The following is a 14951-nucleotide window of genomic DNA, read 5'->3' on the forward strand; positions in this document are numbered from 1 at the left end:
CAAGAGAAGGAGAAATGCCCAGGAAGGGTAGTGTCCTGGGAGCAAAGAAGGAGTGGGCTCTACAAAGGAGGGTGTGCATAAAACTGGTGAGAAGAGGAAAAAAAGAGTGTATCACAAAGAGTTTACCTAATTTACAAAGGAAGACCTTTGCTCACCCAAGAAATTTCAGAAAAACTCACAGTAGAGAAGTCAATAAAGTCCTAACCACAATATCAGATGCTGAGATTTACTGAGATGTTCAGAAAATGAGCAAAAGCATGGATCCAGGGCATTTTGAGTATTGTCCTTTCCTGGTCGGTCCCCCTGGGCCAGCAGTGCCTTGGGACAGAACCTTGCCTCACCTGCCGCAGGTTACTATGTCATCCAGGACACTCCACTCACAGAGCCTAGCAACCCTGACAAGTCCAGGAGAAGCAGTGTTCAATAGCGCCAGGGCTGGCCACATCCCTGTGACTCATTTCTCATTGAGTTGGGTGAACTTTCTGAATTTTCTAGAGGCCTCTGATGGATCCAGCTTGGTTTCTGATAGGATCCAGGATCGCTCCTGCTTTCAACAGCACAACCGGCTCTTTTCCCTTGTGTTCGGGGTTCTGGAGACTAGCTGTGGGCTGAAATATCAATATTCTTTCCATGGTAGGCTGGGAGGGGGCGCTAGAGAGATGAGAAGGTGAGTTTCCAGTGTGTGCACAAATGCACACAGCCACCCAGCCTAACACAGGACTCGAAAGCTCTAGAGGAGCAATTACCACATTTATGACCTCAGCAATTGCTCAGGTTGGGGAATGCCAGGCACTTGAAGTTTGTTTTCCTGTACAATTGGAACTGACATTTCCCCAAGATTGCATTACTTTGAAATCCAGAAATTGCAGCTCAGATAGTTCATAAATTTATTTCTGTTCCACCTTGTAGCAGTTATTACAAAGACTGATCAGCCAAAGAATATGGGCTTTCTGCTTTTTATTTCCTGTTTTATTGCAGTCGCCTTTTAAGATAGGGTGGTATGATTAGCAGGGTGGGGGCAGCTCACAGGCAGTTGGTACGGGTGTAACTGGTAGAAACTCCCAGTCTCTTCTATTGCCTACTCCACCCAGCCCCCTGGAGGAAGGGTGTGGAAAAAGATATCAAGTGTCCTAGGAGGAAGTGAACCAAATGTTTAGTTGTCCCTGTCCTCCAGAAGCTCCTAGTCATATGGGGTCACTGAGCTGAGAGCCAGAACAGGCGGGGCCCAGGTGCTAGGGGAACCCTATGGAGAGCTTCCTGGAGGAAGTGGAGGCTTCTACTTGGAAAGCCTTTGACATGAGATGATTACCTTCTGTGTGGTTGGGCCCAGAGTCCTAAAACAGGAAAGGAGACAGGGTGCAGGGCAGAAGCCCACTCCAAGAATGACAACAGTATAGCTGATGGTTTAGCAGGGTGGTAAAGAGTCTTCATGATTGATATCCTGGCTCTGTCATTTGCTAGCTTTGTGGCCTTAACCTTTTTGTGTCTCTTTTTTTAATTTGTAAAAGGGGGGCAAAATTGGCTTGCTGAGAGGACAGAATGAGAAAATCCATGGACCATTTGAGGATGGTGCCTGCACACAGGAGTTATGAGTGTGGCTCTGTTAGTGGGGCAGGACCTGACTTTGTGAAGATGAGGGAGAGGAACAGCCAAGGTCTGCACCTGTGTTCCTCAGGTCCTGTCCATGCAGAATACAGGGTTGACTTAGTAATAATGAGCCTGTGAGTTAACTGACAAGTTTTTTTTTTTTTTCCCCCCTTGGGCTGCATCTATGGCCTATGCAAGTTCCCAGGCCAAGGACTGAACCTTACCCGCAGCAATGATCCAAGCCACGGCAGTGACAACACCGGATCCTTTAACTGCTGGACCATCACGGAACGCCCTGACAACTTACCTTAAATGAGAAAAGGAGAGTAAAGTTTTTCTTCATCTATCACATGTCCTATTTGGGGCTTAAAAACACAGCTGTCATCCTCACTTCTTCCCTTTTGAATAAGTGGCTAGGAGCACAGTCTACCTTTCCTAACTGGGAGAATCAAATCTCACAGTGCTTAAATAGCTTGTCCCAAATTCTGCATTGAGATTACTAAAGAGTAGGGGTCTGAACTGGGGTCTAAACTACAGGCCCAGTCCTCCTAATCCACCACATTGCTCCCTGTCCTCTGGTACCCAGCAAGATCTACCCTCCATCATTGCCAAGCTGGTCACACAGATGGAACGATTTCATCGAGCAAGCCATGCTCAGAAACAGAAAATGTCGCCTTAGGCATCTCTTGGATGTTTGGTTTTAATATCAAAGCTAGTTCAGACCATAACGAGCAAATACTAAATGATTGATTCTTTTAGGTTTCTCTGACAGAAAAGAATGGAGGCTGAGAATCAAGCCAGCTTTGAAGGGTCAGCAGAAGGGGACAGGGAGTACCAGGTGACTATTACTGGGGTGAGTAGGGACTAGACTTTGCATTGTAACTTCGCTTGGCTGTTCATTCAAAGGAAAACTGTGGCTTATAATTACAGAAAATCAGTAGCTGGAGTTATTAATAACAAAGCAAACAGCAAAAAAAGCTGTTTGCGCAGCAAGTAATTTGTGGTAATGTTTTGTAATTGATAGTCACTTCTATTATTTAAACACTAGTTAATTCCTGTACTAAGCAATGTATTGACTTTACTTGTGGTGTTATGGCAGCCCTCCCTAGCTTAAAATCATTCCCTGTTTTCTTTAGATAATTAAAATGCATTGTTTATTTGTTCTATTTGTAGGTGTTGACAGGACTGCACCTTCTGGGAGAGCTCTATGGGCAGCTTATGGAAAAGCGACCACTTGTAAGCTCTGGTCCTTCTAAGGAGCCAGCCTGATGCTTTCCTTACAAGAAGGAAAATGGGAACATCCCTTGGTAATTCGTCCACACAGTCCCCCTGTTGTTGGCTTCACTTGGGCCATCTGTGAAAAGAGAAGAGTCAAGCCTGTGGATGCAGCTGCCATTCTGCAGCAATGACTGAGCAGCTCTGGCTCTGACAAGTTGCAGGGGCGAGTCTCTCCCCCCTCCAGGCCTGCAGGTCTCCTCTCTAGGCCTGTAAATGAAGGATGACGTGGTCATCCTTACAAGTTCTCAGGGCCCTAAATTGAATGAGTTAACAGAATCTGTGAATATGCCTTCCTGCAGATGCACTGAAGGCTCTGCTGGAAAGAGAAAAAAATACAAAAAGATTGATAGACCAGTGTCACTTGAGGATTCACAGCCAACAAATATGAGCTGTCTGTTCCTGTTTAGTGTCTCTGCATCTTCCTGAAGGCTAAGTTTTACTATTTGATTCCTTCTATCCCTTTAAACAACAGGCTGCACATAAAATAAAATCTACTGAACCTCAGCTGAGGCTCCAGGCTAATGTCTTATATGAGGTATTCCAAAATGTTTTTCCAAGTTTATTTACAAGATGGGAGTCCTTACATTAATTTACTGGGCATACTAATTTTGATTTTGTTTTTGTTTTTGTCTCAGGAAGAGAGACAAAAGGCCTCTCTCTCATAAGCTGTCAGTTCTCACCTCACAAGGTCAGAGCTGAAAGCCCCGTGTGGAAAAAAAAATCAACTCCAAAATGCAAATATGTTGTACTGCTATTGCCGGCTTGTGGTTGTGCAAATCAGTTGGCTTCAGCTACCTTGAGAGATTGAGATCATTGATTAGCATTTCTTATCATTCTGTTAGCCTCTGTTTTGTTTCATGGCTTCACATCACAGTCCTAGTCTGCCTAGCTATCTTGCAAATGTGTGTTGCTGGCTGTAAGAAGCATTTGCTCTGAACTACAGCTTGGGCTGGGTTCTTGTTACCATGGATGTCCCCTTTTCTTCATCTTGGACCAAGCAATTCATAACAATTTCCTGCATCACGGCTAGAAAGGTTAAGTCTTTTGGCCTAAGAAGTCTTGTCTGCTTGGTTGAATTTTGACTTACAGATGGTATCCTCCAGCTTAATGGCTGTCTTATCGTCCTACTGAACAGGCTAATGTCAGGCTTATGCCTTCTCCCAAATTCATTTGCCCTGCCTTGAATAAGCTGTCCTAAGCCTTGCAAACCATCCTGAGATACAGGCACAGACAGCACCTCTTGGGATGTTACACAACATTTGGAAGAGATCAAGAAGACATGCCTACTTTTTAAATAAGAAACTTGTCAGAGAACCAAAGGGCTAACCCCCAAACTTGACTTTGGACTTTCCCTCTGCTGGAATTCATTAGGAAATAATTTGTATGAAAAAAGAGAACCCCTTTTTTTTTACAAAAAAAAATGAGGAGAGATATGCCCTACATATTAAAAATATAATATTAAGCTAAAATAAATAAGCGTTTAAGTACAATCACAGAAATAAATATATCAAGAAGAGACAACTTAGATATAGACCTTGATATTTACAATTGAGCTATAATAAAGGGAGAAGTACAAATTCAATAAATGAATTTGGAGGAGAAAAATAATTAACTTAGACATTTCCCACAGCATCTTACAAAATAATTTTCAAATGGATGATATGGATAAGACAGGTGCACAAAATGAAACTTAACATATCATAAGAAATTATAAAAACATTTTTATTGAACATCTAGATGGCAAATACTTTTTTGGGAGGGGGGATGCACCATGGCATATGAAAATTCCCAGGCCAGGACTTCCCGTGTGGCTCACAACATGACTACTTGGCATTGCTTCTACAGTGGCTGTGGCTCGACCCCTGGCTTGGGAACTTCCATGTGCTGCAGGTATGGCCAAAAAGGAAAAAGGAAAAAAAAAAAAAGAAGTTCCTCTTGTGGTGCAGCAGAAATGAATCCAACTAGGAACCATGAGGTTGCGGGTTCATTCTATGGCCTCGCTCAGTGGGTTAAGGATCCAGCGTTGCCGTGAGCTGTGATGTGTAGGTCGCAGACGCAGCTCAGATCTGGCGTTACTGTGGCTGTGGCATAGGCCAGTGGCTACAGCTCTGATTAGACCCCTAACCTGGGAAACCTCCATATGCCACAGGTGTGGCCCCAAAAAGACAAAAAAAAAAAAAAAGAATTCCCAGGCCAGGGATTGAACCCACACCATAGCAGCAACCTGGTGCAGCTGCAGTAGCAACACTGGATCCTTAACCTACTTCACCACAAGGGAAACTGCTACATGGCAGAGACTTTTTAAACATAAAAACTGGGTAAAGATAAAAAGATTTGACTAAATAAAAATTTAAAATGTCTGTATACTTAAAAAGTGTTCATATTCAAAGACAAACTATGAGAAAATGGTTATCAGGAAGGGACGCTGAGAAGATAAAAATGATAGTATCATGGTTTTTGAATCTCCCAGAATTCCCACATAAAAATAGAGCATCTAGATAGCAAAAAATTAGAAATCCATCTACATTTACAAGGTTAAGTGAAGAGGTAGCCCCCAAACCCCAACATTGAAACCAATGGATCAAACTACCAATAGCTTCAAGATCTTCAAGGTATCTTCACAGGTTTGCCAGAGGAAGCTGAGGGAGGGAGGGTATCTGACAGAAGATGGCCAGCAGGTGAGAGCAGACCTAGGAACAGCAGGTGAACCTTTGAGGGTTTTTACGCAGTCCGATAATGATGAATAACTGCAAGAAGACCTGTGAGAAGGTCTTAAGGGGCGCCAGAGTAATCTTTATCCTGCCAATCTGGAAGTGACCAGTCAAGGCTCCCGTCTGGGACAGTTCTCAGTAATTTTACAGGTCTTAGTAGTTTTTGGACTGTTATTCTGTTGTGTGTATAAGATGGGATGAAGAAAATTACGAATTATGGAATATTTTATCATTTCCTAACCCCTTGAGAGTCAGAACTTTTGGCACGGAAGAAAGGAGATGCAGATGCACTAGAGCTGAGGTTAAGTGACTAAAAAACCTTAGAGTCCTGCAATTGAATTGGAAGTATCAGTATGAACTCACGTGGTGGGTGCCTATGTGTGTTCAGTTTTGTTGCAATATGATATATGTGCTCCTAAAAATCGCCACAGTGTGCAATAAAAGCCATTGGGCTTATGGTAAAAATGCAGGTAAGGGTGTAACACTCAAAATTTTCATTAGTGACAATTTTTTTAAAGGAGAGAAATTTAGCAAAAATGGTAGCTCTGTTCTATACAGGTTAAATGATTCAGAAATACAAAACATAAATACTACAATAAAAATGGCATTTTGCCCTGAAAAAGACCTAAAGTCTGCTTGTGGAAGTGGGCATTGGAAGGCTTGTTAGTTATTGTGAAGCAGTGGAAGGAGGCTTACCTGAAATTGGATGGTAAGTTGTACCAGATGTGGGTGGCTGGCTCATTGTCCTCTTTGGGCATTGGTGCTGAACACCTGAGTTATGTGATCTTTTGCCGTCTTAAATCCTGGATCATGTTTTTCTGCCTTTGAGATGGAGGCCCTCTGAAACATGCATTTATAGTAGAGATTGTTGTTTCATCATGATCAAAAATATTATCCAATATATAGCATTCTTCTCCAGTAACTTCTGTGTTACTGCTAGAAATTCTTTTGCTTCTTTCTCATCTGCAGTTGCAGCCTCACTTGACAGCTAAAAACTCTGGAAATTGTAGTGATGTTTGAAACCACCAAACCAGCCACCTATAGCAGTAAAAGCTGCCATTGCAGGATTTTGCAATTTCTGTTTAAGGTCTTTGTATACAGATTGCGCTTTCTCTTTGGTTGTGGAAAAGATTATTCCTGATTTTTTTTTTCTGTTCTGTGTATTCTTATACAGCTTAGTTCGGTTGCATGCTGTTTTCTTCCTTCACTTAATATTTCTTCTGTATAAAATCACCCACAGCCAAAATTTGTGTTAGGTTCACATTGTTCCTTTTTTTTTTTTTTTTTTTTTTTTTTTGTCTTTTTGCTATTTCTTGGGCCGCTCCCGCGGCATAGGGAGGTTCCCAGGCTAGGGGTTGAATCGGAGCTGTAGCCACCGGCCTACGCCAGAGCCACAGCAACGCGGGCTCCGAGCCGCGTCTGCAACCTACACCACAGCTCACGGCAACGCCGGATTGTTAACCCACTGAGCAAGGGCAGGGACCGAACCCGCAACCTCATGGTTCCTAGTCAGATTCGTTAACCACTGCGCCACGACGGGAACTCCACATTGTTCCTTAATATACCAATTGTATTTGAACGAATTTGCATTTTCAAAACAAGCGTTATAGCAGAATTGGCTGTATATAGGTTTTTTCCCCTCATTAACGCCTCATCTCTGTCCACTAAAAGGACTAAAAGCAATGACTAACGTTGTAAAGTAGCAATGAGCATCTTCAGCACCATATCCCACTAAAAAGAAGTCAGGGCTGCTTGGAGGAATGGCTGATTTCAGGTCCGGGGCAGGAGGTATATAAGGTGAGCCTGGAGTATCTTGTCGTAGCAGAGAGTGGGAAAGATATCAAGGACCACTAGGGTCAGGTCGGCAGGACTCAGGAACAAATTGAGGAAGTTCCCACTGCCAAAGATGGAACATTTTGTTATTTAATAAGAATAATAGTTGTACAGATACATTTAGATCAATTATATTTAAATCCATGGATTCCTAATGCTATTTGGAAAAAAAAAAAAAAACTGGTCTCTATCGGAGAATGAAAGGCATCTATTCGTTATCTTGAAGACTGATAAATAAGACAATCAAGGATTCATCCTGCCTTTTCTTTAGAAACTATACCACTGGGTAACCAAATCGTAGATGCAAGGAAACATCTCTTTATGGAAGTATTCCAACTAATAAATGAAAAAAGAAATGATGGAATTAGAACATCGCCATTTGCAACCCCCAGTGATTTAATAGATCCAGGCATTGAACATCAACAGCTGCTCGCATCACAAAAAGGGAGACGAGCAGACATTATGTGCCTCCTGATGAAAAACACACCACCATCTATAGTCATGCCAAAGGGATCAAACTTAAGTCTAATCAAGCCTTTGGATCCAGCTACCAATTTGCAGGAAATACAGAGCTCAGAGGAACACATCGAACTGTTTCTTGAATATGCAATCAGCAAAATCCAGACCATGGGGAACATTACAGGGTAAAAGGCTCAGGTTCTTAAAAAGAAAATTTATAAAAATAAGAGAGAGCATAGGTAGAATTTGTATTTTTTAAATGATTTAAAAGATCTCAAATTTTTAAAAATTGACAAGGCTAAAGAACAGTGTTTTAGAGGTGCACTTTTTAGTTATAAAGCTATAGAGAAACACCGGGAAGGAGCTGAGGTAAGAAACAGGGTAATCAGTAATCAAGTTAAACCAGAGAAAAGAATAGAAACTGTGTTGCCTGTGCAACTGTGTGTGAAGACCAAGAGTCTTGTCCACTACATGTCTTTATGGCCCTGCTTTTCTTAATCTGCCTTGTCTCAGGGTTATGCCTGGGTTTTTGCCTCTAAGCAGATTTGTATCCCCTGTGGTAGCGGCCCTGGTCATGGGGCCTCACACCCCACAGGGCTTGAATGGTTTTCTCCAGGTGAACTCTTTGCCATCCTCCTGTGGGCTGAGGCAGTTTCCTGGGAGGAGCAGAGCTGCTACTTTATGTCAGATCTCCTCTCTAAGATTGTAAATCCGGTGGTTGCTTTTTCCCTCCATCCACCCAAGAAAAGAAAAAACAAAAACAAATGCTGGGCCTGTCGGAGTCATTTTCCTCGCCATCCCTGCAAGAGCCCAGGAGTCCTATTTGGCTGCTTCATGACAAGCCAATTAGATCAAGATTGTTAATCAGAGTAATGGAGGGAGAAGGGACCTGAGGAAAGGGAAGGAGGGAAGGATTGTGGCAGAGGCAGTAATATAAGACAGAGAGCACTGCCCCTCCCTTCCTCCTCTGATGTTTTATTCAGGCTATTTGCAAATGAGCCAGTGGAAACTGCATTAACAATAAATGAGATGCATTAGACTGCGGAGGGGGTGGGGAGGGAGACTGGAGTGATGTTCCTTGCCGGCCAGGCTCACGGGCTCCTTTTTTTTATCAAACAAGGCTGAGCCCTTCTCAAGTGGACTTACCTGCTTGCCCACCTGTACTCAAGCCTTCTGAAGAGGTCCAGATTCCATTTCACAAACAATACAAAGTTCAGAGATTTTTCTAGCATACAAGAGCCAACCTAAAAGGCAAAGCCAATATATCAAAACCGCAGGGCTGGAAACTTTCACTCTCAGCCTCAGCATTGAAGTTGTCACAACCCAAAGGGTCCGTTAGGCAGTCATTCTACTTTAATAAAGTAGCTAATACTCAATTTGTGCTTTCCACTAAACCAAGCATGCATTGTCAAAAGTTTCTCATGATAACCCTGTAAAGTAGTGGCAGTGACCAATTTTATAAGCAGAGAAACTGAACAATGGTACTCAGGGCCTGAAAATTGTCACTTTTAAGAATTCAGGAGTCTCCATAATTCTTTTCCTTTGGACAATTTTCATAAGCACAAATCCCCATCTACTAATTTACCTAGACTTGTGTAATTCTTTCCTTCCATTCAACAAATAGGTGCTCCATGGACCAGGCACTGAGCTAGATGGAGAATAGGAAGTTCAGGGGCCAAGAAATCCTACTGTTTTATTTTATAGGCTATCAAGCTGCCCATCTTCCTCCTGATATGGATTCTGATTCGACTATAATTAATACATCCTGTTAAAAAAATAGTCATAGCTATAATACATTAAGCACTCACTAAGTTCCAAGCACTGTGGTAACCAGTTTATGAATGCTATTTTATTTAAAGCTTTGGGTCCACATTTAAGCCCAGAGCTCATGCTTTCACAATATGCTATAACACACTTCTCTTATAAAGGGGAAAGCTTTACTTTTCCACATTGACTCCCCACCCTTTACAGCTTCAGTGAGGCCCAACTCCCAACAGATACACACTTTCTACCTGGGTGAACTTGCAGCATAAGTCTGCCGGTATATTTCTTTGACTGTATTTCTTCTTCACACCTATCTGCATTCTGGGTAAGGGTCTCTTCAGCAAAGGGGGATAGAGGAAGGCCAGGTGTCCATCTGAAGCTATGACAAAAGCTGCCTCTAGCCTATAAAGGATTCCTGCTGGCTGGGCCAAAGAGACTTTGAAACACTTAGGTTAGAGTGACACTCCCTGGCACCCATCTCTTCTAAGGTCACCCAAAATATCCCTTGATATCCCAGGAAGATGTAAAGAAGGGAGAGACTTCTATTAAAGAGGACCAGGGCTCAAGCAGGATATGACTAACTTCTCAGCATGTGGTCCTCACTGCAGCAGGATAGGGCCCAAGCTCCATCCCAACCTACTCAATCAAAGTCTGTGCTTCAAAAAGATTCCCAGATAACTAGAACACACATTAAAGTTTGAGTACATGGGGAGGAAGTACAGCATAGCCCAGAGATTCTCCAAATGTGATCCCCAGAGACCAGTAGCATCAGCATCACGTGGGAACTTGCTGGTAATGAGAATTCTCATTCTTGAGCCTTGCCCTAGACCAACTGAATCACAAACACTGGGGATGGGGCCCAGCCAACTGGGTTTAATAAGTCTTCCAAGTGATCCTGATACATGCTAAGCTTGGAGACCACTGGTACAGACAATTACCCCTCCAAGTCCTGGGTCCCTTACTTCGGATACATCACTTAGGCTGCAATCTTGGATGACAATTGGGAAATCAGAAGGAAGGTCTTCTGTGCTCAGTTTTCTCCTTTCCATTTTATTACCCTGGGGATGGTTCTGAAAACTCAAGCTTCCGAACCAAATCTCTCTTGCTTGTAATTTAGTCCTTCATTTGCATTGCCAATAATAGCGGGAAGAAAGAAGTTCCAGGAGACCAACTGGCTTTTAAGTGCTTTATTGAATCTTCTAAGAAGCATGCCTAGGAATGGAAGGCCCAGGTTTCCCAGCATAAGAATAAACAAGACATGAACCACACGGAAGAGGGGCTCTGGTGGTCACAGGCTGAGGGTTGGGTTGAGCATGGGTAAAACAACCCTGGCATAAGACAGAAACAGATTGGGAGAGAGCATTTACACAGACAGAAGAGGCAAAAGAATATGAATATTCTCCAAATTCAAGAATCACTGGCTGTCAGAAAACAATCTAATCCATCTCCCAACTCTAGTCAGTAATATGCTTACATCTCTCCAGACCCAGGATCTCCATTTCTTTAGTCTGGGGAAGTGCCAATACTAGACATGGATTTTTTTTTTTCTTTTCTTCCTTTTTGTCTTTTAAGGGCCGTACCCACGGCACATGGAGGTTCCCAGGCTAGGGGTTGAATTGGAGCTGTAGCTTCTGGCCTATGCCACAGTCACAGCAACACAGAATCCGAGACGTGTCTTCGACCTACATCACAGCTCACGGCAACACCAGTTCTTTAACTCACTGAGTGAGGCCAGGGATTGAACCTGCATCCTCATGGATGCTAGTTAGATTCGTTTCCACTGAGCCACGATGGGAACTCTATGGATATTAAAAGAAAAAGCATGATAGGGTCCACTCATGTCTTCAGCAAGTCTTTTTGGAGACTGTTTTATATGCCAGGCACAATGCCAGGGACACAAGACAGACACTACTTCCAACCTCATGATGTGTACATTCCAATGGAAGAGACAGGCCCCAATCTCAATTAAGTGTATAATTACAGGCTGTGAACATGTCAGGGGAGATTGTAACAGGAAACCTGGCCTGGTCTCAGGCCAAGGAAGGATCCCCTGGGGAAAGGGGTTTTTTGAGTTTGGGTCCTAAAGAGTTAACTAGGCAAAGGCAAGTGTTAGTGGTAAGAACAATTACCACCGGCAAAGAGAAAGGACCTGAGTCATGAGGTGGAGCATGGCAAGTTTAAGGGTCAGAAAGAAGAACCCAGGAAGGGCCCCTGACCATGGCAGATGGAGGCATGGCATCAGTGGACACAGGAGTGGATGGCAGAGATCAGGCCATGCAGGTTTATAAAGCTTTGGGTCTTTATCCTAAAAGCAGTGAGGAGCCTTTGAAGGGTTTTCAGCAGATGGGTACTGGGCAGGTTCCCATGTTGTAAAGCTCACTCTGCTGTGCTATACACAGGGGAGTGCAGATGGCAGGAGGATAGCAATGAAGCTAGTAGAGTGGTCCAGGGGATTCTGACCAAGTGCTGGCAGTGGAAGTAGGGAGAAGAACGAAGAACAGAGAGAGAGATTTAGATGAAATCCATAGGTCTTGGTTATAGATTGGATATACAAGCCAAGAGGAGAATAGGCACCAAGGGTATCTCTTAGGTCACTGAGCAAGGGCTGCAAATGAGGATGAGGGCTGGACTGGGAAAGAGAAAGAGTAGAATAGCTACAAGTGTAGAAGAGGTGTACCCAGAAAGGTCACGTGATGAAATCAGAGCAGTCTACAGTGAGTGAATAACTCACTTAGTGTTTAATTAAAGTAGGTGTCCAGACAGCTCTCAGTCATTCACAGTGATCTAATGTGTTGATTTGGGTCCCGTTCCTCCTGTTGCAATTTCTGGGATTTGCATTCTTGCCTTTTCCAGCAGGTGCAAGAAGAGAAGGGGCGGGGGGAGGGCAGGTCACTCAGTCATGTATGTCTGGTGGAGAGATGAAAACTAAATGGCCTCACCTACTTGAAGTGCCCAGCTTCTTGTGACTACTTAGCTTACAGAACAGCAATCCTCTCCCTGAAGGGGAGGGCTGCATATAAATGCAATTTACATCTCAGCAACTCTCTACAACCATCCCTTAGTGAATTAGTCAAAACTTCAAGGCATCCAAATTGGTTCCTGCTATCTTTTTCATCTTCCAGGTTGTTTGCCTTTAAAGTTTAGAATGGAACTGAAGAGTATTAATAGCAATGGGATGTTTTTGAGAGCCTGGGGGAAGGGGTCTGTGATAAATAAACACTAGAGAACTGCAGAAAATGAACCCAGCCAGTAAGCTTTTTTTAGGCAGATTTACAATGACTGGTTACTCTGTCTCTTGGAAAGTCATGTGGGCAGCAGCCACCGCTGGGCTTGGAGATTATTTGTGTGGAAAAGGGGTCCAAAGCTATAATAAAATTTTAATTGTATACTTGATCTGTTTCAGGATGAAGAATCCAAATAGATTTAGGTTTCTGTATTAGTCAGGGTCAAGGCAGGGATCAAACAGTTTACTCAGAAGAGATAATTGAGGATAAATTAATGAAAGGACTATTTCCAAGGGTGTAAGCAGAGAAAACTAACATGGGATAGTGAAGTACTAGGCTATCCAGAAATCTCTAACTTCCCACAGCATGAGAGGGGAAGAAGAGAGTGGTTAGTTATTCCTGCAGCTGTAGAACAACCCGGAATCTGCAGAGGAATGAGGTCACTGCCAACTTCAATCCCACATGGAGGAAACCTAGGGGAGAAATACTCAGCCCTCTCTTCATGCAGATGCTTCTCGTTGGTCCATCCAAACCAGAAACCAATAACCAAGGGAGCGCATGGCCTCGGTTCACACAGGCACCTTCCCTGGCACAAAGCAAGGTGGAAAAAAGTGGAGGGTGAATGAGCAGAGAGAAGCCAAGAGAACCCAGGGCACCAGTGAGAGACTGATTCAGATTTGCAAATGTATGTGGATCAATCTATTTATGTGGATCTGTGGATTTCACTGCCAGTGCTCTTCTGGTTTTAAAATGATACTGTTAATCCTACATGGTTAGTATTAAACAGAGCAACAACGGAAAGCAGGCCCGCCAGCCCAGGATGTGCTTGGGGTGAGGTGCGGAGGGAAAGGTACTCAACTGTACTGTCTGTGTTTTCCTCAGTTTCCCCTCAGAAGTCAGCTGTGCCTCTGGCCACTGACTTGCTTTTTCTTTTTTCTTTTCCCCAAAAGGAGACAGGGCTTGAATTATTGATGAAATCAAAAGGATAAGTCTGGGGATTACATGTTTCCATCCTGCCTGTTGTTTGTCCAGTAAATATCATTTCCTCTGTAAAACTTGAGGCTTCATCTCAAGTGTGTGGACCAGACTTAAGCAGACATTGAAGCTTCCCTTGGAGAAAACCCTCTGTTATCCTGGCTGACTTTGATCTGCTCTCTCCTCCTATGCAATCATAACATGGACTCCATCAGGACCTTTGCCCCTTGGCCGTTTTATTTCTCACTGGGAGCACACTCTGCAACTAACTTTGCTCCTGGTCTTTCCTTTGACTGGACGAGTCTCCCCTCTCTGGAATTTGCTAGTTTCGGAGCATTTTAAATATTCCCTTTGGTGAAGCGGGGAACCCTGGGGGCCCCAACAGACAAAGGCAGACCCACTCCCGCACTGCTCTCTGCTGGAAGCTATTGGGACTGCTCAAGTCCTCAGTAAGGACTGTGTGCCCGTGCTGGGCAGTCAGGGCCTCACCCTTACAAGGCAGTAGATACAAGGCAATAAAGATAAGGCATTACTCACTTAGAAAAGCTCTCTCATTAACAACCTATATGTGAAAAAACATTGGGATATGACATAGAAAGATTTTTTTCCCATGATTTGATATAGAAACTTCTTTCTAAACAGGCACAAAAACCAAAACTCATAAAAAAATGCCTCAAAAATAAGAACTTTTCGCCTCAAAAATAAGAATTTCTATATGACAGAAGACACCATACACAAAGTTAAAGGACAAAAGGAGAAAACACTCGCAACAAAGGATCAGTATCTAGAATACATAAAGAACTTCTACAGATCAAAAAGAAAATGAAAAATGATTCCACAGAAAAACATTCTAAAGATATAAAACGCTATTTCACAGAAATATAAAGTATAAACGTATTTTTTTATAAAATAAAAAAGCATAAGATATAAAATAAAAAGGAAACATAAAATGGCCCCAAAAAATGCATGACAAAAACCTCAGTTTTACCAGTAATCAGGAAAATGGAAACTCAAACATGGGGGAGTATTTTTCCCCTAGTAAATTAGAAAAAAAAATTAAAAAGATATAGAAGAAAAGATATTTCCATTCACTATAGATAAGACTGTAAACTGGTATGAT

General features: G+C 42.9%; 1 protein-coding gene across 6 annotated transcripts in view; it reads right to left on the reverse strand.

Annotated features, from left to right (window-relative positions):
* The window catches only part of LOC102159623 (uncharacterized), a 412972-nt gene that overhangs the window by 73913 nt on the left and 324108 nt on the right, over window positions 1-14951 (reverse strand). For 5 of the 6 annotated variants that reach the window (XR_014810989.1, XR_014810988.1, XM_084969531.1 and 2 more), the window contains 2 exons: window positions 9015-9112; window positions 6273-6416 (listed from right to left, as the gene is read on the reverse strand). The gene's annotated coding sequence lies outside the window, so the exon portion shown is untranslated. Of the gene's footprint in view, window positions 1-1811; window positions 1895-6272; window positions 6417-9014; window positions 9113-14951 lie in introns of all 6 variants that reach the window. The other variant, XM_084969529.1, reaches the window with a different exon arrangement.

The sequence above is a fragment of the Sus scrofa genome, chromosome 7, assembly GCF_054392235.1.
Source record: "Sus scrofa isolate SSC_HxYL_T2T_F1_AM1 chromosome 7, Sscrofa_HxYL_maternal_Yorkshire_Landrace_v2.0, whole genome shotgun sequence".
Taxonomy (NCBI): Eukaryota; Metazoa; Chordata; class Mammalia; order Artiodactyla; family Suidae; genus Sus; species Sus scrofa.